The following is a 16,981-nucleotide window of genomic DNA, read 5'->3' on the forward strand; positions in this document are numbered from 1 at the left end:
TTCATGTACGTGTGGCAGGGACCCAATTACTTGAACTATCCCCAATGCCTCTCACAGACTTGCATTAGTGGGAGGCTGAGGCAAGGAGCCACAGTGACGAACCTGCAGGAAACAGGCATCCTAACTAGCACCTTAATCACCAGGCCAATCACCGACCTCCAAAGGGAGATGCTTTAATACACGTTTTGCAATCTATAGAACAGATAACAACTTAATGATCATTTATACATTTTTAAGATTTAATCATTTGAAAGGCAGAGCGACATAAAGAGGCAGAGTGGAAGAGTTCTTCTAACTTCAATTCATTTTCCCAATGTCTTCAAACAGCCATGGCCGGGCCAGGCTGAAGCCAGGAGCCAGGAATTCCATTCAGGTCTCCCACATGGGTAGCAGAGGTTAAGTATTTGAGTCATTTTCCAGTGCCTTCTGAGGCACACTGGCAGGAAACTGGGTCAGAAGCAGAGCAACTGGGATTCAAACTGGCGCTCTGATACTAGGATGCTGACCCTACAAGCAGTTGTGTTTTGCCACAGCACCACTCCCTAGAAGTTTTAAACAATATGATGAACAAACTTTATTTAACATACATTGAAACTTGAACTCAATAATTACGTAATACACATTATTTCCAAGTGCCCATAGAGCAGTTATAACATTTACAGTGTAATATATAATAAAGTACATCACAAAAATATACTAGGCTAGAAGTCATCATGACAGGTATTAGGGTTTATTGGGGTCAGCCTGGTGATTCAACAGGCCAATCCACCTTGCAGCCCTGGCATCCCCATATGGGCACCAGTTCTAGTCACAACTGCTCCAGTTCCAAGCCTGCTTGCTGCTTGTATCCTGGGAAAGCAGCAGAGGATGGCTCAAAGCTTCGGGACCCTGCAACCCACGTGGGAGACTGGTCTTCTGGCTCAGCTCCAGCTGTTGAGGCCATTTGGGGAGAGAATCAGTGGATGGAAGATCTCTCTTTCTGTTAATTCTGCCTTTCAAATAAAAATAAATTTTTATTTTTGTGGTTTTTAAAATTATTATTGGAAAGGCAGATATACAGAGAAAAGGAGGCACAAAGAGAAATACCTTCTGTCCACTGGTTCACGCCCCAAGTGGCCCCAATGGCCAGAGCTGAGCTGATCCGAAGCTAGGAGCCAGGAGCCTCTTCTGGGTTTCCCATGCAGGTGAAGGTTCCCAAGGCTTTGGGCCATCCTCTACTACAAAGGCCACAAGTAGGGAGCTGTCTTGGAAGTGAAGCAGATGGACCATAAACCAGCACCCCTATGGGATTCCGGTGCTTGTAAGGGGAGGACTAGCCAATTGAGTCATTAGGCTGGGCTTCCCTCCACCCACCCACTTTTCATCCATAGAAGTTTTAGTGCTTCTAGGGCATACTGTAGTAATATAGTGCTGACCATGAACTCAGGTCTGCTGCTCATTTTTATCTGGTGAGCAAATTTTTTTCTCAGGAAGGAAAACTCAAGACATACCACTTAATATTCATAACTAGTGATAAGAGTTTGAATTCAAGATTTCCCCATTTATTCTTTTTGAACAAGGTCTCACTCAAAATACCTAAGGTGGGGATGACACGGTGATGTATAAGGTTAAGCCACTGTCTGCAACACTGGTATCCCACATGGGCACTGGTTGGCATCCTGGCTGCTCCACTTTTGCTCCATTCATCTGCTAATGCACCTGGGAAAGCAGCAGAGGATGGCCCAACTTCTTGGAGTGCTGTACTCAAGTGGAAAACTCAGAAAAAAATCCTGACTCCTGTCTTAATCCTGGCCCAGCCCTGGCTATTATGACCATCTGGGGGTGAACCAGCAGATGGCAGATCTCTCTTTGTAACTCTGCCTTTTGAATAAACAAAATAAATTTTTAAAAAATATATAACTTGGGGGCCCAGCGCGATGGCGCAAGTGGTTAAGGTCCTCGCCTTGCATGCCCGGGATCCCATATGGGCGCCGGTTCTAATCCCGGCAGCCCCACTTCCCATCTGGCCCCTAGCGTGGGAGACCTGGAAGAGGCTCCTGGCTTCGGACCGGCTGTTGTGCTCACTTGGGGAGTGAATCATCGGACGGAAGATCTTCCTCTGTCTCTCCTCTCTGTATATCCGCCTTTCCAATAAAAATAAAAAATAAATCTTAAAAATATATAACTTCTGGGTTTATTCTGAAATCAATGATGTGGTGTGAAGCATAACCTAACTTAGGATAGCTGCTCAACCTGGGAAGCTATATGCCATGATTTGAATGCTTTTTTCCTCTTTCAAATTCATGTTGAAATTTAATCCACAATGCAACAGTAATGGGAAGTGTGGGCTTTGGGAGGTGACTGAGGTGGAGGAGGCACCGTGAAACGGATTAGACACCCTTAAAAACAACAACAAAAAAAACCCCAGCACGCCATGCAGTGTTTCCCACTTCGGGTAATGCAGGGACAAGACACCATCTTGAAAGCAGTGATCAAGCCGGGAGCTTGATCTTGGACTTTCCAGTCTCCACAAATCAGACAAACCAATTTCTACTGTTTACAAATCACCTGGTCTGGCACTGCACACATGTACTCAGACACCATCCTTTTTATTTACCATTAGTAAATTTAGGGAAACAATGGGCTATTCTCCATTGGAGCTGAAGGCAAGAGCCCTCCATTGTCCTCAAAACCTGCTCATGACCCTAAAGTCTTTCAGGCTCCTTTCCCAGCAAAAAAAAAAAAAAAGAGGAGGAGGAGGAATTGGACGGGGAGGAGAAGAAGAAAAGGAAGGAAGGAAAATGCTGTCATTGTTATAGCAAAATGTGTTAGGCTGCAACATGTCAAGCAAACATCCCAACTCAGAAGTCCAACTTGAGTCCCAGCTACTTCATTTGTGATCCAACTTCCAACTAATGTGGTTGGGAAAGCAGCAAAAGATGGCCCAAGTGCTTGGGCCCCTGCCACCCACATGGGAGATAGAGTTCTTGGATCCTGGCTTTGGCCTGGCCCAACCCTGGCCATTGCTGCCACTTGGGAAATGAACCAGTAGATGGAAGATTCTCTCTGTGTCTCTCGTTCTGCTTTTCAAATGGCTACATAAATAAATCTTTTAAAAATGGTGGCACACTGAAGGCAACAACATTGGTGGTAAGCATTTTGTATAGTAGATAAAACACTACTTGATACCCACATCCCGTATCAGAGTGCATGGCTTGGAGTCCTGGCTCTGCTCCTCATTCCAACTTCCTGCTAATGTGTCGCATGTGAGGCATCAGGTGATGGCTCAAGTAGTTGAGTCCTTATCAGCCATATGGAAGACCTGGACTGAGTTTCCAGCTCCTGGCTTATTCTGGTACAGGCCTAATGAGGGCTTCTGGGAAGTGAATCAGTGGATCAGAGATTCCTCAGTATGTCTGTCTTTCAAGTAAATAAAACATTAACAAATAAAAAGTGAAAGCAACAATTTCTTATAAGTGAAGGGACCTGGAATGTGAGATGGGCCCCCTTAATAGAATTAACAGATAACATCCAGTATTTCTGGGGAAAAGGGGAACCAAGTAGGCTCCTCAAGCACATGCATAGTTAGGGAACAACTAGGAAGGTGCTTACTGTGGCAACACTTCTGAGTAGGGTTTGGGGAGTTTGCTTAGAAGATTTTACACTTAAACAGGCAAGATAAGCCAGTGAGTCTGGGGAAAAGGTATTTGTGGCTATCACAAAGGGATTTCATGTTCATACCCTTTCACATTTCGTTTCTGTTGTCTTTAGCATGCTAGAGCACTGTCACAATCAGTAACGGTCTGATGAGTAGACCGGGCCATACGCAGAGACGTCAGATTGATAACAGAGGATTCATGATCAGGCTGCATGTTATGTCATCCTAACTAAAATACATTCTGATTTTGAGTGAAGGGAGCAAGGTTTCCTTTTCCTTTATAAAAAACATCTTGGAGTATTATAAGCACTTCTCTTTTGTATCCCACCTTCAAGACAGTACCATCTCTTTACTGTTGGGGTTTTAAATTCCATATGATTTATATTGTATCTCCTACATTTCTCTTTTTTCGACCATAAGCCTTTTCTTTAGAGAGGAAAATTTTTTGCAGCAAGTAACAAGTGTTGTCATTTAAGGCGAGGAAAACAAACTAAGAGGAACTAATCACCATCCTACACACAGATGCTAAGATGACAATTCAAAGTTGGCTAACTAATCCTAAGAAAATATCTGTTTACAATTTAAGCAGTATTTTTATGTAAAGGGTACTAAATAAATCCACTATTACAAATATCAACTTCCTATATGGTCTTCTATATGTATACAACATGAAATGGTAAGTACATGGAGAATATTTTTTTAAAGATTTTTTATTGGAAAGGCAGATACATAGAGGAGACAGAATAGAAGATCTTCCATCCACTGATTCACTCCCCAAGTAGCCACAACAGCTGGAGCTGAGCCAATTTGAAGGCAGGAGCCAGAGTCTCTTTCCAGGACTCCCATGCAGCTACAGGGTCCCAAGGCTTTGGGCCGTCCTCAACTGCTTTCCCAGGGCACAAGCAGGGAACTGGATGGGAAGCAGTGCTGCTGGGATTAGAACCAGTGCCCATATGGGATCATAGCGCGTGCAAGGTGAGGACTTTAACTGCCAGGCTACCACGCCGGGCCCTGTGTGAAAAATATTAAAAAACAAAACAAGTTTCTTAGGCCTGGCGCAAAAGCCTAGTGGCTAAAGTCCTCACCTTGCATGTGCTGGCATCCTATGTGGATGCCAGTTCGTGTCCTGGCTGCTCCACTTCCCATCCAGCTCCCTGCTTGTGCCCTGGGAAAGCAGTAGAGAATGGCCCAAAATCTTGGGACGCCCCTCTCCTACATGGAAGACCTGGAAGAAGCTCCTAGCTCCTGGCTTCAGATCAGCTGCAGCCATTGTGACCACTTGGGGAGTGAACCAGCAGATGAAAGTTTTTTCTGAATCTCCTTCTCTCTGTATATCTGCCTTTTTCTTTTTTATAAAGATTTACTTTTATTGGAAAATCAGATATACAGAGAGGAAGATCTGATGATTCACTCCCCAAATGACCACAATGGCAGAAGCTGTGCTGATCCAAAGCCTTGAGCCAGGAACTTCTTCTAAGTCTCCTACGCAGGTGCAGGATCCCAAGGCTTTGGGCCATCCTGGACTGCTTTCCCAGGCTACAAGCAGGGAGCTGGATGGGAAGTGGAGTTGCCGGCATTAGAACTGGCGCCCATATGGGATCTCGGTGTGTTCAAGGTAAGGACTTTGGCTGCTAGGCCACCGTGTGGGCCCCCCCCCTTTTTTAAAGATTTGTGCACTTGAAAGGCAGTTACAAAGAAAGCAAGATCTTTCATCAGCTGATTCACTGTCCAAGTGGCAGCAGCAGCCAAGGTTGGGCTAAGCCGTGTCCAGGAGCCTGGAGCTCTATCCTCGTCTCACAGGTGGGTGGCAGGGGCGCAAGGAGCTGTAACTTAGCTGATTCAAAGCCAGAAGTCTCTTCTGGGTCCCCCCATGAGTACAGAGTCCCAAGGACTTGGCCCATCCTCTGCTGCTTTCCTAAGCCATAAGCAGAGAACCAGATCAGAAATGAAGCAGCTAGGGTTGGTGCCCACATGGGATGCCAGCACTGCAGGCAAAGGATTAGTATGTAAGCCTCTGTGCCAACCGTAGCATGCTTGACTCCTGCTGCAGGAATATCTTAGGTAAAGGCTGGAGGTTGGAAGCTTCTGTCAAATTCACATGACAATCATGGCAGCTGTCACCTTTGACTTGGTATCACCCATGGGTTAAGGGGTGGCGATAACCATTGTGGTAACTGCTGAGTATGGATCCAAGGACTTCAGGTTTCCCTACACCAGTTTCTGTTACATTGTTATACACAGATACAGACCTGTGAATCAGACAGGTTTTAAAAATTTTATTTTTGATGTTTACATAGTTGAGAAGGATGTATGCCCATGGGGATCACTAATTACAGTGAGGAGGGCTGGGGTATGGTAGAAATTGGATGAGACAGTTGCTTCAATTTTTTTCTTTTTGTATATGGGGGAAGAGAAGGGGAGAGGACTGTTTCCAGCAGCCTAACCACATCAGTACCCAGGGATTGGGGACGGAAACTTGATGTCATTCTGGGGTCCCCGATGTGGAGCTTGTTCCAAACCACTCAAGCGGTTTGGATAGTCCTGACATTTTGTTGATTTCATTGCTCCAAGGATGACAAAATCCTTCCAAAATCCATTGGCTGATTTAGTCCACCTTACCATTTTCACTCGCCCAGATACATGCTGTTAAAGCTTGGCTGCGGAAGTTGTTCAATTTGTTCTGCCCTCCATTCTCTGCCATGGTCCTAGACATGCTCTGCAGTCCTCAATAAGGGGATCTGTCATGCCCCCATGTGTATCTGGGCATGTTGTCCAAAGCACACACTTCAACAACTGAGAAAGTTCTGACACACACACTCCACAGTCTGACCCCAGATCCTGTGATTTTCTGATTTTCCCTATGATGGGAATTTTGAATCCACTAGTCTAGTTGCAGGAAAGGGGGATGTTGTCTTCAAAGAAACTTCACCAGAGATTGGTCCAGTCCATCATGCATCCCATTCGGCTCTTACACGTACCAGTGGGTGCTGCAGCTTAGCCCCATATCCAGCCCATACTAATGTCAGCAGATGCTACTGCCTGTCAAGGCAGGGTCACACCTAGCCCTGGTTCTCATGCTCACAGGTGGGAGCTATAACCCATCACAGGGGTGCCCACATTTCTCCCTCCAGGCCCACTTTGAGCCCCAGATCTTGCACTTTCCAGGTGGTGCCACAGTCCAGCTTGGCAAAACCTGACCCTAGTCCCAGAACTTGCCAGCTGATACTGCGGCAAAGTCTGACCACCCTGTACTTATGCTGGCTCATGTGTGCACTAGTAGTTCCTAAGCCCAGCCTGGCTCTCCCCCTAATCCAGCTCACATCCAGCCCAACAGGTTTTTTAGCCCTGCCCAGCTTTGACCCAGCACAGCAAAGCCCAGCTACTAGCTTGGCCTTCGCCATAAGGTGCTGCAGTCTGGCCGGCCTGGTCTACTCCCAGTCCCAACTTTCACTGTTAGATGCTGCAGCCTAGTCCTACCCAGCCTGCCCACATTCCTGGCTTTCATGCAAACTTGGTGGGTGTGATGGCCCAGCCCAGCATGGCCTATACTCCATCCTGGCTCCTGCACATGCCAGGATTTGACTTGGTCCTGCCCAGTCATCACCCCAGAGGCAACACACACACCTGCCAGCAAGTGGAGCAGCCTTGCTCAAACTGACCAACACCCAGCCCTGACTCACATGCTCACCAGTAGGAGCTGCAGCCCGCTGGGGGAGTACCCCAAATTCCCCTACCAGGCCCATTCCCAGACCCAAATTTCACACATGCCACAAGGTGCTAGGCTCTTACCCAGCATAGTCTGCCTCCCAATCTTGGTCCTTATGTGAACTGGTGGATGCTGTGCTTCAGTCAGCCCAACACCAATTCTTGGGTGCACCCACAGATGCTACAGCCTGAATAAGCCAGGCTTGTCCCTAACCCCAGAATCCATGAATGTTAAGTTCTATGGTTATGCCTAGCTCAGCCTGTTACTACCCCAGCCTTTGGGAAAACCAGTAGATACTGCAATCCTACAGGGGTGAGCTGACATATCCCCTACAGAATCTGCTCCCAGACATGATCCTCTTACATGCTAGTTAGTGTCATATCCCAGGCTAATGTGTCCCATCCCGTTCCAACACTCACTGGTGGGTACTGTGGCCTAGCCCTGACAGAAAGGCCTCCCAGCTATGGCTTTCACGTGCTCTGGTGGGTGGGGCTCCATGCTAACTAATCCAGCTCAGGTCTCCGGTGTGGGTGGGTGGGTCAGACCCAAAAAGGACTTCCAGCTTCTTCCTTGAAACTGCTAAGTCTCAGCCCCCTTGCTTACCTGCAAGTACAGTGGTCTTGTTGATGGAAGACCCCCAGAAGTCATTCCTCACATGCAATGTTTCTCTAGGAGCAGCTCCATGGTGTCAGCAGCATTGTGCTCATCTGACCCCAGGCCAGTCAGCCGCACTGATTAACTGCTAGGAGTCATTTAAGCTGTGCCAAGTAACACGTGCTGCACCATCACTTTGTGCTTATTTGATAGTTATGAGGGAGGGGCGCACAAACAAATCGAGAAACATCTTCCATCGGCTGGTTCACTTTCTAAATGATCACAGCTGGTGTGAAGCCAGCAGCCAGTAGCTTCTTCTGGGTCTCTCCCGAGGGGGCGGAATCCCAAGGACGGACTTGGGTCTTCTGCTTTCTCAGACCTGTGAACAGGGAGTTGGATTAGATATGGAGCAATCTGGACTTGAACTGGCGCCTATATGGGATGCTGAGTTGTAGACAGAATCTTTCCCAGCTCCACAACAGCACTGGCTCCAGCTTCATCACTCTACTTATTTTTTTTTTAAATTTTATTGGAAAGTCATTTACAGAGTGAAGGAGAGACAGAAAGATCTTCCATCCGATGATTCACTGCACTAGTGGCCGCAACAGCCAGAGCTGAGCTGATCCGAGGCCAGGAGCTTCTTCCAGATCTCTCAAACAGGTGCAGGGTCCCAAGGCTTTGGGCAATCCTCAACTGCCTTCCCAGGTCACAATCAGGGAGCTGGAAGGGAAATGGAGCAGCTGGGATAAAAACCAGAGCCTATATGGGATCCTGGGAGTGAAGGGGAGGACTTTAGCCACCAGGCTGGGCTCAGTTCCATCGCTTTTTTGCAAACTATTTTTCCTCTCCGCTCTCACTGGATTCATATTTAATCACAAGGGAGTTGGGCCAGTAGAGAGAAACCTCAATAAGAAATAGTATTATCTTGGGATTAGTGCAACGGCTCAAGTAACTATTCCTCTTCCTACATCAGCTGACATGTGTGTGCTGACCTTGGGAAGCAGTTGAGGCTGGTTCAAAGCCTTGAAGCCCTGCACTTGCATGGGAGACCTGGAGGAGGTTCCTGGCTCCTGGCTTCCAATTGGTTCATTTCCAGCCATTTAGGGCATAAACCTATAGATGGCAAGTCTTTCTCTCTGTCTTGCCTTCTCTCTGTAAATCTTTCCTATAGAAATAAATTTAGGAAACGAAAAGAATGTCCTCATCCAGTATAGTTTAGTCCCTAAATCATCCAGTTCAGATGGAAAATAGTATTTTACTGTAATTAATTATACTGATTAACTTTTATATTAGGCATTTTCCCCCAAGAAATATGAGGTATGTACAAGGAGAAAGGAAAGCATTTTGGTTGGCCACCACAAATTACAAGGCTAAAAATACAGGCAAGGGACACCATTTAACTATATCCTAATAGGAAACATACATGATGGTTCCTACAGTAAAAGTAATTTTGGGAAAGCAAGTACTTCAAGCGATTCCACTTGCTTGTTGGTTGTGATTATATTGTAGGTAACTTCTCATTTACTGTAAAAACTGTCCCGCCTTCTTTCCAAGTTTCCTCACATCACGATGTTGTCCAAGAGCAAGATCTGGAAGGGCTGGAAATAGTGGTGAGAAAAAATGTAGTACACTGGTGTCATACTATTCCCTGAGATAAAAGCAAGTTTGAGAAACTTCCTGAGCCTTGATCCTCAACTGGCAGGAAATAACTCACGGATCTGCCTGCAGGTGTTTACCCACAGCTCCAAAATGATATAAACCTTGGGCACAGCGGCGTGGCCGAGCGGCTAAAGTCCTCACCTTGAATGCACCAGGATCCCATATGGACGCCAGTTCTAATCCCGGCAGCTCCACTTCCCATCCAGCTCCCTGCTTGTGGCCCGGGAAAGCAGTCGAGGATGGCCTAAAGCCTTGAGACCCTGCACCTGCGTGGGAGACGTGGAAGAGACTCCTGGCATCCTGGAGTGAATCAACAGACGCAAGATCTTCCTGCGATTCCTCTTTGTATATCCGACTTTTCAATAAAAATAAAATCTTAAAAAAAACAAAAAAAGAGGGATCCTGATCAGATGACTGATTCAAACAAAAAACAATATACCATAGGATCTACCATATGTGGATCTGTCTAACTGCCAGAACTCGCAGAGATGGACACCTAACTGCTCACAGGGAGCTATTATACTACTTTACGCAGATAATGAGAATTTCGGGAAAAAAACACAAAGCTAGTAAAATTGTTTCTCATTCTTCAATGGGACAGAAAATACATAAATCAAGCCAGATGCCATCAATTATATGTTCGAACTCATTCTGTAGATTTAGGGAGCACAAAAAAAAAAAAAAAAAAAAAAGACAAGCACCATGAAGAAAAATTGGGGAAGAGACAAACACTAAAAACAATGACAATCAAACTAGCTTTTGGAGAGGTAACATTCTGGTTGCAACAGACAGGCAAAGAAGTGAAGAAGCAAGTGTATTCAAGGACTGCACCCAAAAGCAAGAAAAATGGCTACTGTGCATTGAGGTAGGAGGGAGAGGTATGGGGCGGGCAACCAAGAGGAGTAGCGGGGACTCAGCAGCATGCACACCCAAGGGTCAATGAACACGACAAAACACTGGGTATAGGAATAGAACAAAGGCTGTACATCAACAGTCTGAGGCTACAGAGCTGATCATGGAGAATGGCCAAAAGACAGTGAGGCACGGACACAGCCTGGGACCAATCCGCACACTCGGGGAACGGGCCAGGCCTGGAACAGAGCGCTAGGGGCAGGCAAGCAGCCAGCTGTCAGATTCTACATCAGCTCCCACAGGAGCTCACACAGACCGTCCTGACACAGAAAGCAGCACTGGCACAGCGGCACAGTGGGTAAAGACGCCAGCCACACGGCCAGCATCCCACGTGGGTGCCAGTCTGAACTCCGGCTGCTCCAGTTCCTATGTGGTCGCTGCTGCTGAACCTGGAAAAACAGTGGACAATGGCCCAAATGCGTGGGCCCTGGGACCCGTGTGGGAGACCCAGAAGCTTCTGGCGCCCACTGTCAGCCGGCCTATGGCAGCCATCTGGGGAGTGAAGGAACACATGGAAGACCTCTCCCTCAGCCTTTCCTTGCCTCTCTCTCTCTCTCTGAAACTCTGCCTTTCAAATCCGTCCATCAATCCTTTTTAAAACGACACAGGGCCCAGTGACAGATGACCCTCAGGCCCACAGCATCAACCACTGGGAGAGCAGCTCCACGCTGCTCCCTGCCACCCGGATTGCAGCAGGTGCAGGTTTCGGGGCAGACACCACAGCCCCCCGCGGGACTTCCGCACTTGGGGAGGTGCCTGGGCAAGGAATGTCCAAGGCAGGACACCAGCCAAGAGGCAGGAGGGGAGGAGGCCTGCGTGGAAGCCTGAGAGGACAGCCAGGAGGGTCTGGCTGCCCACAACAGCAGACCCGGGTACTTCACTCTGGCAGAGGTGCCGTTCTGGCCGCACCACCCACGCACAAGGCTGAGGCTCTGCCAGCCTCATGGCCTCAGAGCGGGCACAGGGGTGCTACCCCTGCAGACGGCGGCACCCACAGGTCCCAGGCAGGAAATGCATTACCTGAGTGCCTGCGGACGCCCAGGGTTGCTGAAGACACACGGCCAAGTGGAAGGCACGCCTCCACGCAGCAGACCATCCACCTGGCCTTGTGGCTCCTGCCAAACTCCACCTTGACCGCTGCAGACAGAGCCAGGGTGCCCACTGAGCAATCTTCACTCAGTGCCAGAGCCACAGAGACCGCCCAGAAGAGTCACTCCCAGAACGGGAAATCAGAGAACAACCCTCCCCCTGCCTGCCCCTTCCGGAGGGGCAGAGCCAGTGGGGACCGGCTTCAGGACAAGCACCAAAACCCCGCAGGCCTGGATGGCTCGGCACGCACCACTGTAGGGCACAAACTACTGCAAGGGACGGTACTGCTGCCACACAGCCTCTGCTCCGCACCCCGCGTGCTGCTCCCCACGGCCCCGCACAGCCAGCAGAGGAAGTGGCGGCCGCTGCAGCCAGCCCGGACACTCAGGCCTTCCTCACCCTGCAGGGTCTCCTTCCACGCTGCGGCACACAGGGCATCTCGCTGAGCACCGGGAGCGTGTCTACACCCCACGCGCGCACACGGGGCGCCTCTGCCTTCCACTGGGGGCCTGCCTCCCCGCTGCTGACCCACGCCTTCTCTCCCCGCACATCACTCTCGCACGCGGGAAGAACTACCAGGGCTGAAGCACACGCACAGGGTCCTTTAAGACAAACTCACACAGCGAAGCACAAGGCCGCAGGTGAGCCCATCTGATCCGCTCCGCGCTCCTTCCAGCCTCCAGCACAAGTGGCCGTCTCCCCGCAACCCCTGCCGGGCGTCCCCATGTCACTGCAGACCACGGGCACAGGCCTTCACAGCCTCCCTGGAAAACAAAGCCAGGAAAATCACACACACACCTGCAACTTGTCACCCCAAAACCAACTCGACCTCCACGTCGATGTTGCCATGAGCTTCCAGAAGGCGCTTCCTGGGCCCCCCAAGCCCCGCGAGCCCCCCAAGCCAGTCCCAAGCCTCTCCCTCCCCACCTCACTCTGGCTGCGTCCACTCCGTCGGCCTCAGATCCGGGGTGCGCAGAGCAGCTGCTCCAGCACCTTCCGAGCCGCGTGGAGGCTCAAGGCCTGGATCTCGGCGCCATGGCCCTCCCCGCTGCAGGCCTAGCTGCCGCATCTCCCTTCACCGCGCACACCCCACTCCTACAAAACAACCACAGCTCCTGACAGCTCCACAGCTTCTCCCCTCCCACCCAGACCCGGGCCGACCCGCGATCCCAACGCTACCACAACATGCACCCACCATGCAACACGCACCCACCACGCTACACGCACCCACCAAGCACCACACGCACCCACCACACCACACGCACCCACCACACAATACGCACCCACATCACACGCACCCACCACACTACACTCACCCACCACACAACACGCACCCAGCACACTACACGCACCCAGCACACTACACGCACCCACCACACAACACGCACCCGCCACACAACACGCACCCGCCACACTACACGCACCCACATCACACGCACCCACCACACTACACGCACCCACCACTACACCCACCACACTACACCACACGCACCCACCACACTACACGCACCCACCACACTACACACACCCACCACACTACACGCACCCACCACACCACACGCACCCACCACGCAACACGCACCCACCAAGCACCACACGCACCCACATCACACGCACCCACCAAGCACCACACGCACCCACCACGCTACACGCACCCACCACAACACACACCCACCACACTACACGTACCCACCACACTACACGTACCCACCAAGCAACACGCACCCACCACACAACACACACCCACCACACTACACACACACCACACAACACACACCCACCACACCACACGCACCCACTCGCTCCCTCTCCGATGCCGCTCATTCATCACAGGCTCATCCTCACTCCCACCTTCACTGCAAGCCAAGGGACTCCTCAGGACACCGCAGTCCTGCTCACTGGGCCCGGGACACACAGCACGATGGGGGCTCATGCCCAGCTCCCGGGAAGGAAGATGGCACCGGCTTTCCGCACACACACACACCACGGGAACAGGCGCTTCGGCCACACCCTCCTTCACCACGGGGTCCTCGGGAAGGGAGGCCACAGGGAAGGCACCCCATTCAGAGGAGGACGAGCGGCCTCCCTCCACACCCTGGCCACGCACTCCTTGGGGTGGCCGCCCGACAGCTCGCCCCTTTTCCCAAAGGCTCCCGGCCCCGCATCTTCCAACCACGCCGAGCAGCAGCAACTTGGCGCCAAAGCCTTTGAAGGCGGACGTGACGCGCCCGCTCGGCGACCGGACGCCGCTCCTGGGCATGCGCGCCGCGACCCCGCCGGCCCGCCTCTGCTGCCCACCAGGGCCTCGCCCACCAGGGCCCGCCCACCAGGGCCCGCCCACCAGGGCCCCGCCCATCGGGCCCCGCCCGCCAGAGCCCCGCCCGCCGGGCCCCGCCCACCAGGGCCGGCTCCCGCCTCTGCGCCGTCACTGCGCCTGCGGGCCCGCCACCCAGTCCAGCGCAACAAAGCGCCCCCAAATCCGCCTGCGGGCCCTGCGCCCACAGTAGCGGCCGCCATTGCCGACGCAGCCCACAAACGCGGCCACACTCCCCATCAGCCACCGCACGCACGCCCCCGGAAGCGACGCACCGCGACTGGCAGGAACGGCCCGCCGCTGTTGCTATGGCTCCGGGGGCGGGGCCTCGGCCGCCCGCTGAGCTCACAATCGCCGTTCCCCTTCCGGGTAGCCCCGCGGGCTTCCGGGTGGGCTCCCTGGTGGGCTTCCGGGTGGGCTCCCTGCGCGGCCCCCGCGGCTCTCGGCTGGCCCTTGGTCCTGCCCGAGCCCCGCGGAGGGTGGACCTGGGCGGCCTCAGCCGAAACGGGCGCCCTGCGGCCGGCCGCTCACCACCCTTGTCCTCGCCCGGTGAAACTTTGGCCACGCGGGGGCAGTGTGGGACCGCAGATGCCCGCCGCTCCGCTCGGCCTCCGCCCCTCGCGTTTGAAAAAAACCTCCCGAGACTCAAAAACACACGCAGAGTCAGAAGGCTTAAACAGGCGCTGCTTTTAAACTGCTGCTGCAGGCTGCGAGCGAGAGCACACCGGACACGTCTAAGGTTTATTAAGGAGTCTTTATTAACCAAGCTTGGTGATAACACAGCATGATAGCAAATCACAAGTCCGTGCGGCAATCCAACGAATCGTAATCCAATGAATCGTAATTCCCGAAGGAACAAATGCTCATTACGCTCAAGTCCATCCGTTAAGCTGAAGACCTATGTCCCAGCTCCCCCAACAACGTGAGTTATCCTAAGAGACATGCAGAGAACAACACGAACACACTTACAAAGAGGTGAGCATTGAGGTGAGCTTCACTTTTTGTGAGCTTCCAGTAAGGAATACAGCACTTACAGATTTAATGAAAAAATAAAAACAATAAACAGTTGCATATACTAAGCCCACCTGGCAGCAGAGCTAGAGAAACCGGACAAGTGAGAAAGTTCACAGGTTCTTGTCTTAAATTCACTTTCACTATACACTTGTAGCTCATCAGACGAGCTGAACTCACAAGCACAGGTACTAACTGCAGAAGGAGGCAGAGAAGATTGCATGACCCTTGCTCTGGCAGGACAAATTCCTGAAGCCTTCCATTGTGCAGTAGGCAGTTTAAGGTCAGGAGCTTGGAAGCCACTGGCCCACCACTTAGGTGTGGTGGCATTGCACTGTGGTGTAACCACTCCCCTCTCCAGCCCCAGAAAGGCTCCTGAGAGGGGGCGGCTTGCTCTCCTGGTCCTTCTTCTGTCGTTGTGGCACTGTGACTCTTGGGCTCCCAAGTGCCCGCTTGCTCTCTGGCTTCCTGTGGACAGACTCCGAGGACAGGTAGCCCTTTGCATGGCCCCTTTGTGTCTGTGTTCCTCATCTCATGTTCCATGCTTGGGCAGGACAGTGAAGCTGTTCATGCTAAGATGCTTTGTATTTTCAATGTGTGTACCTTTGAGAGTTCCAGGAGAGGTGAGGCCTAGCAGTGATGGAATGTGGGCAGAGCAGCCAGGGAAAGGTGAATGTCTGCAGCTTTGTAAGTGTGCCCAGGTCGTTTGCTGTGTGTCCCTTAGGACAACTTGTACAGCTGGGACATGGGTCTTCAGCTTAAGGGATGGGATTCAGGGTAATGACCAGGTTAATGACCTTTTTTTATTTTCCCCATTCAGCCTGGATTGCCATATGGACTTGTGCTTGGCTATTTCTAGTGTGCTCTGTTATCACAAAGCTTGGTTAATAAAGACTCCTTAATACAAAAACACTTTGGACTTTTGTGTGATCAAACAGGATCATCCAAACTTTCTATATTTTTCATTATATAAAGGTTTTGCATTCTGTGTGTGTTTTTAAGGAAATACTGTGGATCCCACAAATCAACACTATCAACCTGCAGTGGACTAAGATCTTCTGCTGAGTCATCTCTGCAATTTCTTTCAGTTCTCTCCTGGTCACAGGAGGAAAAGCACCTGCTATTGTGTAAAAGACAGCCTCTACTGACATACTGTGGCGCTCCTGGACGGGGCAGGGCTACAGGAACACGCTGTCCTGAGCAGTAATAATGCAGGAGAGTCTTTTGTAAACTCAACTACATATTTGACACGTACTAATGTCAACTGTCTCTTCAATGTCAGACTATAAATATTGTTGCTAATTTTTCTTGGGTCAGAAAAATGTGTAGCAACTAGTACCGCGTGGGTCAAGAAATGCATCAGTCCCACCTAGCACACCAAGCGCCTGGACTATACAATCACCAAGAAACTCTGGGTACCACAGAACTGTTCATGGCTTCCACGGTCAAATCTCCCAGGAGACGCTACTTTTCTCAAACCAAGGCCAGCAAAGCACATTCAAGGCCCTAAGCATATTCATTTTTGTTAGGAGAAAAAGTCAAATTTTGAGGATGAAAGTTAAATCTTAAATGAATGGGTGGTGTCTTCTTTCGCAGCCCTGTGGAGCTGGCAATGCTGGGACACTCCTCTGGGCCTAGTTGGGCGGTAGGTGAGCCAAATGGCCTGGCTAAAACTTTGGGTTCCATACACCTCTCAAATACAACGGAGAAGCATATTTGCAAAGTGAGTTACACTTAGAATATAAGTTGTGCTGGGGCCCGGCGCAGTGGCCTAGCAGCTGAAGTCCTCACCTTGAACGCGTCGGGATCCCATATGGGCACCGGTTCCAATCCCAGCAGCTCCACTTCCCATCCAGCTCCCTGTTTGTGGCCTGGGAAAGCAGTTGAGGACAGCCCAAAGCCTTGGGACCCTGCACCCATGTGGGAGACCTGGAAGAAATTCCTGGATCCTGGCTTCAGATTGGCATAGCACTGGCTGTTATGCTCACTTGGAGAGTGAATCATCAGATGGAGGATCTGCCTCTCTGTTTCTCCTCCTCTCTGTATATCTGACTTTCAA

The 16,981-nt window shown here is 50.9% G+C and overlaps 2 long non-coding RNA genes across 2 annotated transcripts; both read right to left on the minus strand.

Moving 5' to 3' along the window:
- Positions 1-58: 58 nt before the first annotated feature.
- Positions 59-9,728, minus strand: LOC121169186. Its single transcript, XR_005885824.1, has 3 exons — positions 9,361-9,728; positions 7,947-8,316; positions 59-542 (listed from the first exon to the last, which is right to left on the minus strand). It is a non-coding gene; the product is annotated as an uncharacterized LOC121169186 (long non-coding RNA).
- Positions 9,729-12,035: 2,307 nt separating this feature from the next.
- LOC121169358 lies at positions 12,036-13,815 on the minus strand. Its single transcript, XR_005885843.1, has 3 exons — positions 13,449-13,815; positions 12,530-12,692; positions 12,036-12,361 (listed from the first exon to the last, which is right to left on the minus strand). It is a non-coding gene; the product is annotated as an uncharacterized LOC121169358 (long non-coding RNA).
- Between the last annotated feature and the right edge of the window lie 3,166 nt (positions 13,816-16,981).

This window comes from Ochotona curzoniae, unplaced genomic scaffold (assembly GCF_017591425.1).
Source record: "Ochotona curzoniae isolate NIBS_2020 unplaced genomic scaffold, NIBS_Ocur_1.0 scaffold_1852, whole genome shotgun sequence".
In the NCBI taxonomy this organism is placed as follows: Eukaryota; Metazoa; Chordata; class Mammalia; order Lagomorpha; family Ochotonidae; genus Ochotona; species Ochotona curzoniae.